This window comes from Corvus moneduloides, chromosome 3, assembly GCF_009650955.1.
Source record: "Corvus moneduloides isolate bCorMon1 chromosome 3, bCorMon1.pri, whole genome shotgun sequence".
Lineage (NCBI taxonomy): Eukaryota > Metazoa > Chordata > Aves > Passeriformes > Corvidae > Corvus > Corvus moneduloides.
The window spans coordinates 86,673,773-86,686,055 of record NC_045478.1 but is presented as its reverse complement, the minus strand read 5'-3'; positions in this window follow the sequence as shown (position 1 = coordinate 86,686,055).

Here is a 12,283-nt window from a genome sequence, read left to right as displayed (position 1 = left end):
TAACTTGTGTGCAAAACTTGTCACCAAATTTTGGTCAAACACAATTGAAAATCAGTGCTCTGTGCCTTACACTGAGCTGGTGTTAGTAGTGAGCAACTTCCAATGCCTTCCGGAAAGGTTTAAAAGCTAAACAAAAGATACATTTGGAATCAGGGTTCCAGAGAAGGAGGGAGGGAAGAGAAAGAGCTCGGAGGATGGAATGCCTTTCTGTCCTCTGGAAACAGCCAACAGGAGTAGCTTAATCTCTGTAAGAGCAGGGCATTGACAGAGGGATCTCTGACAACTCTAGTCCTTTGTAATGAAGAAACTGCAACCACATTTTCTTGACTTGTTGGCTTTTTAAAAAATGGCCTCTGCCTGAAAAAACCCATGGTTTTCTTATATTTGTATATATGTTTCCATTTATATTTGTAATAATCTTTCTAATTTATCAAAAATCATCAGTTATAAGATCATTAAAAACAGAAAAAAAAGAGATTTATTTCAGGTCCTGAATATTAATGTGAAAAAAAAAAAAGATAAAATAGTAATTATACTTTTCAAGTGGTTGAGCAGAGTTAGTAGCACTTCAGTAATAAAGCAATTAAGTCACTGCTTTATTATGATAGTTGTTATATCATATTTTAACTCTCATTCAAATTCACTAGTTTGTCCTTTTTTACTTACTGCCTGATCCTTCAAACCCCAAAAAATTCTGTAAAGCACCTACTGCATAAGTATTTCTGAAAAAAACCCACATTCCAACTGTTCTTTAACTGTCCAATATAATCTGCAATCTCCTCAAAACGTGTGCTAAAAATATTTGGAAAGTTCTGTGACTTGTCTTGAAGAATCAGCCCTATTTTGCCCTGAATTTTTGGAACTTGTGGTTCCTCATCAGATGTGAGATTATGGGTGTTGGTAAGGGTCCTGGCACCAAGATAAATGCTGGGTGTGACATGGGAGGGGATAGATGTACTTCTCATTGCAGGATCTGGGCCTCTCTGGACCCCAGTTGCTGTCCACTACCCCATCTGTTGTTTCAAACTGTGACATGTAGACCTCTGGGAGGAATTTAATAGAAAGCTGGCCAGTAAGTAAATTTTATTTCAATGGAAGATTAAAGAAAAATTTTTTAGTTTAGAAGCATTTTTTCATTGAAAAAATGCAATTTTTTACAGCAGCAACATACAGGTATTTTGATTTTGGTTTTCAATTTTTAAAGGAAATGTAAAACATTTATTACTTGGAAAATATGTTTTACATTCTTTTTAAACAAGAGTAAAACTTCTGAGCATTTGCTTGAACTTTGAAATAAGCAGAAGTTTCTAGTTTTGAAAGGTCTATAAACAAGAACACTAAACCTCAGGTATTACTTCAAAAGACAGTTCAGGTGTGGGAGAGTGAGAGACGAGCTGACTGACTTAGGTTGGTCCACTGCTCCAGATAGTATGTGACAGAAATCATGCCTAGTGGTGGTAGCATTTCATCAGATTTAAGAGGCAGAAGCATGTTTTCAAGTCTGGGGATGTCATGGTATTCAACGGCTTATGTGGAAAATAAATCCAATAAGCTCCTGAGATGCAGCATCCTGAAAACATACTCAAATAAATTATGAATTTAAATGTATTTGAATAAGCCATTTTGTTGAACAGGCAGAAAAGCAGTGCTGGTTTTTATGGTGAGGTATAAGAACCAATGTAATAAACATTAATTATTAGTAGGAAAAATCTGAAAGCAAGAATTTCTAAAACACTTGGCGTTGGCCCGGGTCAACAGGCATTGAAGTTATTGGAAAAGTTTTTCACCGTGTGCACTAGTTAGGCCAACACTGAGTGCTTTTAAACATCTCCTGTAGTTTTATGTATTAGAGACAAAATGTATGCATGATCAGTACAAACACACAGTACATTTTCAGTGAGAATTTGAAGAAAGAGCAATTCAGATTTTCCCATTTTACCCTTTTGGTAAAGGCTGGATAATTACAATAATTTAAACAATTAGCAAGCTGAGCTTGCTCAAAATTAAATAAAAACAGCATTGTCTTTTGGATATGAAAATATTCTCTTAAGCTTTTTTTGGTTATTTATTCACTGTTTCACACAATCTTATCAAGTCTTGTCAAATCAGAATGTTTAACAGAAATACTGAAATATATTGATTGCTATAGTATTTTACTATCTTACAGCTCTTACATGTCATAAAATTTCTAGTATTTCATATGAAAAAGATAGTCCCTGACTACAGCATTTTTAGGATGGACATTATAATTAAAGCAGAGCACAGAGTAGAACCAAATAAATTTTTAAATTGGCCTCAGTGTCTTTGATTGAAAAAAAACCAAAACATAAAAAAACCAAGAAAAGTAATATTTATAATTTATTAGCTTCAAGAGTTGCGAAAAATACCTACAAGATTTAAGTTCTCATTCATAGCTTTTTCTTTACATACATATTACTACAGATTGCAAAAGCTTTGTAAGTGAATGTGATAGGCTGTGTAGAGTACATAATGTAAGTAAAAAGGGAAAAAAAGATGTAATTAGAAGTGAATGTCTTGTTTTGAATATTTCTAGGTACCAGAACTGGATGTTTAGACTGGACATTAGGAAGCATTTCTTCACCAAGACGGAGACAGATTTCCTTGAGAGGTGCTTGATACCCCAAGCCTGTCAGTGTTTAAGAGGCATTTGGACAGTGCCCTTAAGAAAAAGATTCAAAGTTGTGAGTCCTTGGCCAGGCAGGTAGGCTAAATGATTTTTAGAGATCCTTTTCAATTAAAATAATCTATTTTAGTCTGGTCTGGTTTAGCCTATTCTACCAGAAGAGCTGTTTCAATTCTCCTGATGCATTGATCAAACTTCCCAACTGACCAGGTGTTTATGTACTGAAGGTGTTATATCTAACATATAGGAAATTCTATTTTAATGTTAAAAGTTGTTTAACACAGTTTATCTAAGGGCTTTGCCACTTCAACTTTGCTAATAAATTAATTAGTACCTGAGGTTTTAAAATTTCCATTAGGACAATTTCAGCCAAGCTCTGAAAATAAGCTCTATGAAGTAAAACAGAAAATATACAGAGAAAGTTAGCCAGAAGATCAAACAGAAAAAGAAAAATTTCTAAAGCTCTATGGGATGGCCATTTCATGTACAATGGCCACACCAATGGGTTATTGTACTTACTCACCTGGACAGCTCCCTGTATTTTAATTTTAAGGACAAATAAACAGGTTGCAAGGAGTTTTCTAAGGAAAAAAGGAATGAACAGAAACAATGAACAGAAAGAAAATTGGAAACAGCTTGAGTATACAATAGTGGTCAGTAATAGCATTTCAAGTTTTCACAACAGTACATGCAAAAAAAAAAAAAAAGCAAAAGATATCACAGGGCCAGCAAGTTTCATTGATTGTGGTATGAATGGGATGAAATTTTCATATCTGTCCACCTGTTGCTGAGATGATCTGACCTCATTTGGCTTCAAGACCTGGTCTTCCAGGATGCTGCCTCTAACATGGTGCTGTGACTTCCCACATCCCTGGGAGGGAGGATCACTTGCTGTAGGATAAGGCTGTTCCTGCTATGAAAAGGAGGTGCAGGTCCCATGATCCCAACACCCCTGACCTCAGCAGGGAAAAAGGGAGGTGTAAAGAAACAAAGTGAGGCTGACCTGCTGTTGGAACGGTACAGAAGTTTAACGCTGCTGGCTGAGCCAGAGTGATGCTGCTTGATGTTTAGATGCTGACAGTACATTTTCTCTTTTCTGGGATTCAGACTCTGCTGCACCTGATCATCTGTAATGGGATGAATTTGCTCCTGTAGGAATGAAATTGCTCCTGATCCCTGGTGATGTGAATGCTACTAACACAACATTTAAAGGCACTACTCATAAGATAAGTTAATTTTAGAGATGTCTCCTGCAGATACCCAGAAATGCAATGAAGCATTAATCTTTCCTTGCTTCTCAGTGCTTCCCACAAGGGTTTCAAAATTTTTTCATAAAGTGATCAAAAAAATCCCCCTAGGAAGTCTGTCAGGAAGAGACTGATTTTGTTTGTTTGTTCGGTTGGTTGGTTGGTTTGGTTTGGGTTTTTTTTGGTTATTTTAGAGTGAAAAACACACGAAAATCTTTCCAATCTCTCAAAAGCAGTGCAAGGACCTCCGTGATGACAATTAAAATAAAATGTTTATTCTCATTTCTTAGACAGGATGACTTTTCCAGATAGCTGATTCTTTCTTTGCCACACCAGGCAAAACCCACATTTCTTTGATTACCATACCCAGGCAGTGTGTCAGGCCATTCCTCCAATGGCTTTTCCAAAAATCAGTAATGTCAGGGGATATAAAGTGTGACAGCCATGGGTTGTCTGGATGGACAGAAAAAGGAGGTTGCGTGGGACAGATCCATCTTACACTATGAGCCCTGTGCAAAATAACTGAAATTGCCTTGAGGGAAAATTGCAGTGTCCTTAAATGCTCTTCAAAACACAACTCTTGTGGTCAGAATAAATAGACATATAAAAAAGCCTTTCAGCTGCTCTTCCTTGAATCACTCCTGTATGAGGCGGTATTTCTTTACTTAATGCCTAGCAATTCTATAATATGCTGATGGATAGGAAATTTAAACAAATTATAAATTAAATAGGCTAAATTTGTAACTTTAAACATGATATAAAATATCTTTATTTTAATGTCTTTATTAATATCTCTCTATGAGTTTCTGCCAGTGAAATACTATCCAAACAGGAAAACTCCTTTCACTTTCTGGCTCTTTGCTACATTTTCCTCTTTAGATGCATAGAAAAATCTTGAAATGCAACTGGATTTGGTTCAACCAATGTTATTTGCTACTCATTCTTGTTTGCTGGTTCTCATCTGATCTTGGCCTAGATCCATGAGTCCTAGTGTCTCAGGGGACTGGAGATACGGTTGAAAAAAGAAGGTGGGATCAGAGGAAGACAAGGCCAAGTGGGAAATGTCCAGCTCTGCTATTGCTTTAGCCATGCTCCAATGGGGAAGACACAGAAATCAGAAGGAGCTCTGTCAGGATCTTCTGAGGTAGAATCACGAGCTTTGATTCTAAGTTTCCAACAAGCTGTAAGGAGCTGGTCTGGACTCAGTCTTATTTAAAAAAAAGAGAAAAAAGATTTCGTTCCCTCCTTATCTCTGTCACATCCCTGAAAATTGCAAGTGCGAACTGTTGGTTATTGATCACTTCTAATTTCACAACTCACATCTAGGTAAAATACCCAGTTCTTTCTCTTCTTGAACAGGTTTTTTTCCCTGCTCTAAGCCCCTTCCCTTGCCAGAGACATTAGCTGTTGAAAAGTTTCCTTGAAAAGTTTCATATTATTATGCAGTGTTTAGCATAATAGCAATAGATTTTCCTGCTGTGTATTGCAGTAGTGGAAAACATTTAAATATCCACAAAGCTGAACCTTTTTATAATCACCCCTTCTGTTCTCCTTAGTAACTCAAAATAATTCTTGAATTGAGCCAGCTAATATCCTCCTGCTCAAGTGTTTCCGAAAGCACTTCAGTTGTGCACACACCAAGGTTTCTTCCACGCTTTCCTCTTCCATCCCTGTCATTCAGTGTTCCAGTCCAATGGTTTTTCCATTTCTGTTTCCACTGAGCTTATTTTAAAGCTCCAAATCGCTTCTTACATTTATATTCTCTATTCATTTTTTTTATTTCCATTTCTTCCCTTTTTTATATCATTATTCGTATTAGCATTGCCACTATCTTTCAGTTTGCAAACTACATCCAAGTTTATTTTTACTCAATGGATCTGGAAGGTGTAAGAGGTGTACTTTGATTTCTGTAACCAATTTGCTACCTTTTTTTTTTTCTTTAAAATAGAGTATTTTCTCTCCTTTTTACTGATTAAAAAAAAAATAAAGAATTCCCAAACATAAAGTTGCTTAGAAAAGCAAGTCTGTTGACTTATTCTTCTATATTAAAGTTTTAAACTAAACAACCTCCATAGATGAAAAATGAGCTCATATTTTCTTAAATGTCAGTTTCCTAACTCAGATTGAAATAAAAATTATTTTTTGAATGAATTCTTTTGCTATTTATGCTGTATCCTGAATGAATATATATCTGTAACTCAAATTAGTATTCAGGTTTCATTTCCAGACCAGTTGGAAAGGACAATTATAATTTTCCTAGGAGAACAGGGGAAAATGGCTACTATATTACAATGGATTTCCAAAGTCTGCCTTTCAGTGAGATATCCTGAAGTCACAACAAATATTTCAAACACTAAGGAGCCAAGGCACTAACTGCTCTAAGAGTCAATTTTAGCAATTAAGATCTTAGCTCATAAAAAAAAGTTAAGCAAATGCAGAAGGTTGAGTTGACCACAGAAGATGGAGTGCTGGGAGAACATTTCAAAATGAGAGGACCCAGATAGGAGCATGATGGATTGCCTACCAGTGATAATAAATCATATGTACCTGTTGCATCTGCGAGAAAAAGGCTAATGGTTGCCCTGGTTTCAAAACCCAAAAGCCAAAGAAAATCTTGGCTCAGATTCTACTTTATTACTTATTTCTATGTCCAAGTTTAGAAATTAAGTAGTATTTTTTTTCTTCTAGGTCGAGAAAATAGCCCTATGCTAAAAGTACTGAGATAACTTGCTGCTTCCAGAAGTTCTTGAATTCTGAAGATTGAGCCTTCTGGAAGAACTGAAGCACTGCAAATTAGACAAAAGTGCTGCATTGTGTTGTTGATAATGCAAGATCGTAGGTCTTGAAGTCTTACTTGTTTGTGTACAAGGATTTCCCTTCTAAGAAAAAGTAAGATGATCAGGTTTAAAAATATGTAGCATGGGAGTTTCAGGAGTTATCTGCTATGAATATATTTTCCACTGTATTTAACTTGTTTGTGAATGGACCATGAAGCATACAAAGATGTTTGCTGTTCAGAACTGTTCACAAAATAATGACTAAATCACCGAATATAAATCTAATAACTGTGAACATTTCACTGCAGCTTGTTTGTTTGTAATATGTGGTTGGTCACTTGAAACACAAGTCCTTGTTCGGCTTCCTCCGATGACAGAAATACTTCTGTTGCAGTACAAGTAATAAAGAACCAAAGTTCTGCCTCTGAGGGTACTCAGCATGTTTAAAATCAGTAGTTATTTATCGTTCATAGCAGTAAGTCCATTAATTCCATGTCCCTGAAAAGATAATGATGATAGTGATGACGATGACGATGATAACAATAATATGCTTCTTGAGTTTTGCCAAAAAGATATATAGTCTCAGCACAAAATGGTGGTAAATGTTAATTCTGGTCCTCAGGCCTCTGCTGCTGAGGGGCAGTGTTATTTGTTACTTCTAAGCTAAAGTGCTAAAGAAAGGTGGGGTGGATTAATTTTTTCACAGGACCAGTGGTTTGGGCCCATTTTGTCCTTCTTCTGGCACCCTTCTCATTACCAATCCTATGGGCTCAGCACTCCACATGGCTGGCAGAGGGAGGGAACTATGCCACAGCAATGCTTTCATGCTTACTGCATGTCCCTGCTTAACCCTGTAGTCCACAATGGCAGCTGGGGGAAAACCACGGTCTACATTACATTGCTCCTGAAACTGGGATTGGTACTGGGAAGGGATTCTCTTACTGCTTGCAAAGGTTGAGAACCTTTAGCTGGTGAAAGAGCTCAGTAGAGTTATACATCACTGAAGGTGTTCATCAGACTAGACATAACACATAGAGAATATGTTTTTATAGTCATAAAATCAATCTTCAAAAATATGCAGTTCTACTGCAAATGTTTATGTAAAGTGTTCAGTGTTCATTTTGTGTACTCTTTATGTTCCTCTGTGACTTATGTCACTCATTGAAGTTTCCCCTGAGATAGAAATTAATTTTTTTTTCCAGGATGAATCTATAGAAAAATATCTGAATGCAGAATGGAGGTTTGGGTTGGAGTTTTTGTTTGTTTGTTTTGTTTTGTTTGGGGTTTTTTTTGGGGCGGGGGGAGTTGGGGGTGGAAGTCTGAGCTAAAGTAATTGGTTTTGCTTTATAGTTGAGAATCACCTCATATTCACAGCTCCTGGAGAAGAAGGTTGCTGTCTTACATGAGGCCAGCAGCTGCTGGCTCAGCAGGCAGGGGTCCACTGAGGTACCTGTGGGAATGCTGCAGAAATTGAGACCTTTGCTGTCCCATGGTGGGGGATGCAGAAACAGTACCACTGTGTTGTGTGTTTCGATGCATGATACATACGGCTGGGGATACTCAGGATATCTGGGAAGGAAGGGTCATCCTTTGGATCAGGGCAGTCTCTTCTCTGTCATTTCCTGAAATAAGACACAAAATTGACAAAGTCTGTTCCCTGTGTGTAAAATTCTATTTTATTAAATTTCTGTATTTCTGGAATTTTTCTGCCATGTCATGTTGATAATAACTAAATAATGCCATACACATTTTCTATAAAAATGCATCAATCACTCCCAAGGAGGGAGGATGGTCAGCAGTTCCCTGAAGTCTTTTTGAGTGGCTGGTCTGTGAGGTTGCAATACCCTGTTCTATGCTGCATTACATTTTAGAGCATCAGGCGGATTGCAGTTTATAATGGTCAGCGATATTCTAGTACAGTTTTCTCAAGCTGTTATACACTTACATACACTTGTAGGATCAAAGTTCAGCTGGAATGGAGAAGCAGTCCCACAGATCAGTTCTATTATGCAGGCTAGAGTCCTGACTAAACAGACGGTTTAGTAAACAAAGTGTTTTTTTCTATCAGTGCCTATTCAGGTGTTAGTGAAGACATTTGAGTAACTCAACATTTTCTACTGACACAGCCTATGCACTACAGAATGCAATTTTATGCCAGAATATCTGTATTAAAATATGGTTCTAGAACAAAAGTGGATATACAGATGAGCAAGCCCACCCAGCACAGATTCCTCATCTCCACTTTTTTCCCTTCTTTTCTGTTTTTTTTCTACATAGGAAGTCATCAGAGTTATATTTTTCCTGATTAACACATTTCTTCATCAACTATAATTGCAACCATTAAATTAGATTGCCTCCTGTTAATCTTCCACTGCTTCTATCCTATTATGCAGAAAAAGAATGTAAACTGTCAGAGTGAGAGGGTGCAAGTGCCAATCTTGAAACTGGAGAAAAATATTGTTTTAATAAAAAGTCTTTCCATCATAGCGAATCTTAAAGCAATACAGAGATGGCATTTTCTTAAACCACAAGAAATATGCATAAAAAATGGAAATCTTTTCATTAACAGGGAGAAATAAACATCATATCAAAGCTGATGGCATTCTTGCATGCATCATTTATATAGCTCATCAGAGAGCTTAGAATTAAAGATACCCTCAGGCAAGGAGTCGAATAAGCAAATAGTCTTAATTTATATCTCAATATAAAGTTTATAAGGCTAGATAAAAAAGTAGGTACTGAAACATTAAGTCCCAACAGTCTAGCCAGTCTGATTAATATTGCTTTGAGCAGAACTTACATTAAGATAGAGACAGCTGGATTTAAAACACAAAGCCTGGCACAGCTGCCAGGCTTGGAACATAATGGAGGTGGAATACTTCCTTTAGAGGTAACTTATGTTAAAATACCATATTAAGCTTGCAGGGAGTTTTAAGGATCTCATGATCTGAGAGAACTTACTTGCTTTTGCAGTACTGAAACATTCTATACATTCTCCTCTGATTTTTTGAAGACTTTATCAAAGATTGATTAGAGCTGCAGTATGGTCAGAAAAATCCTGCATTTTGAAATGTTAAAATAAATTATAAATTGTCCCTACTTTTCTAGAGTATAGATAAAACCTATGACCCCTGAACTGAATAATGGATCTTCAGTGCCATAGTAGCCCATGGTCAATGAATTATTTTTTGATATTTGAGATAGGGAAAAACTGCTTATTACCAGAATAAGTGGAATTACATTAATTTTGAAGTGAAGAGTAAGATATTAATATTTATAGTAATCTACTGTTTATTATCTAATTTCTAAGATGGCTTAGGAATATTGTCATTTGTAGATCTTAAGAATTGGTTGTTCATTCAGACAGAAAATGTGACTGGAATGCCAAAAAAAAAGAAAAAATAAATAAAAATTAGACAGAGTACTTCCATAAAACCCCAGCTCATACATTTTCATTTCAAGGTTTCTCCATCAGTTTTTTATAGGATGAATTTTTTCTCCTGTAGGTTATCATGAAGGTATTCTCAGAATTCATTCAGGTTCCCATTTGTAACTATTATTATTACAGTAAGTACTTTCCCTGCAACAGCAAAAGTTCTCATGCTTTTTTTTCCCAAGCTTATTCAGGCTGTTGCGACCTTTGCAGTCCTCTTTTCCTTGGTGCAGCAACCTGGCCATTCTCCAGCTGTGGCCTGCAGGGATTAGTTGATGCCCTCTGCCAGGAAAATTATTTCTATTTCCAAAGGGGTTGAAAGATGCTTAAATGTGCAGTATGTCTTTATGACCTTACTTTTCTGCATATCTAATTGCAGTATTCACCCTCAGCACATTCTTCTGCTGAGAGCAGTGAGACATTAACTCAGTGCTCCTGAGTTTAGGGGAAGTGTACTCAGGAGTGGTGATGTTTCAGAGGAGGAGATCCCTGAGTTGTGGATAGGGACACTGGGTATGCCAGGTCTTCAGCTCTGCTGTTGCAGGCTAACCTTGGCCAGCCAAGGATTTGGGAAGCAATTTGAGGGAGGCTCAGGCACATGCCTGTGGTCTGCAGTGTGGTGCTATGGTCACAGACATCTCTGGCTGGTTGTGTACAAAACTTACATGATGTAAAATATAACTGACAGTATTTGGAAAAGATAGTCACTGTGTTGCCAGTGGGAGCAGGAATGACTTTAACAGCTGAGGATCACAAGCAATGGAGAGCTCATTATTGCAGAGTATTTTATATCAGCACAGTGGCATGCCTTCAAAGGTAAGGGGACACAAAACAGGAAAATGGGAAGGGCAACAAGGAAGAATTGCTCGATGACAGGAAAAAGAGGAAAGAAAAGAGACACAGAATGCAAGGCAGACATGAAAATGCTCATGAGGAAGAAAGGGTGGAAAGAAATTGGAGGAGATTCACAAAGATGCTGAAGGAAACTAAAGTTAGAATAAGCAAAGTGATTCAGAGAAGAAGAAAGTGTGAAAAACTCAGAGTAAGTTTGAGCAGCCACTGAAAAGAGATGTAAGGAAACTAACTTCCTGTGCTCCTGGAGGGGTGGATGATAAGGGGAGCCAACACATTTGCCATGGTCAGCATCCAGCAACCCCATTGATAAGACAGAACAGCAGAATCCTTGTGTTCTTCCAGACGCATCCTTGGACCTCAATCCTTCCAACCTAAGCTGACATAATAAAAAGCAAAGGTACTGCCTGAAGTACATGAATGAGTCAGTCCCAGCTGAGTTCCTTCCCTGTGTGTAAATGTGATCTGCCGCAAGAAGGAAAGGCCTGCTGGCACTAGTGGAGTGAGACACCACTGAGGTCTGAGGAGATCACCCAATCCCTCTGGTGATGCCCTCAGACCACCTGCCTTTTTCACTCAATTTTCAGTTATGTTGTCACTCTGCCAGTGGTGACATCCATATGACATGTGGGTTTTTAACTGATGACAAAAGGCTTGTCAAAAGTGGATAAGGCATTTTTGTTCAAGGAATTCCCATTCTGTGTCCTTGTCTCTCAGTCTGTCATATCTACATCTAAACTACCTACTTTGAGATCCAAGCAAAAGGTGTAGTCTTAATTCTATGAAATATATTCTGAAGTAGTTTATGTTGGAATGTGGTGGGTGGAGCCTAATTAAGTTACCATTTTAACATTATTTTAATGGTAAAAGTTATTACATATTTTCAATCTAATTACAGAGAAGTTTAATGACAATTGAAAAGTTATTAGTGTATCATAGAGTGGAACACTGTAGGAAATCACCATTTTGTCCCATTCACCTGTCACTGACTAAAAATATGATGATGGAATTGCTTGTATGATAGTCTCAAAAACATTTTGCTAAAAGGAGTTATTTTTTCAGATTTGGATGAGTGAGATGATGAGAGAGCTTTCTTCTTCTCATCCCCAAACATTTACATTCAATCTTCTCTCTACAAACCATGAAAATTCTGGTGGACAGACAGCCCTTCAGCATGTCCTCAGTTGCTTTTTGAGGTAAGATGGAGATGAAAAGTAGAAGAGCATCTGTATACTGGATGATAAGGGTGAAAACACAGTGACACAATGATTTATAGTATATCCAAGATATACAGGGAGTAATTTTTCTTTGTTTCTTTAAAAGAAATGGA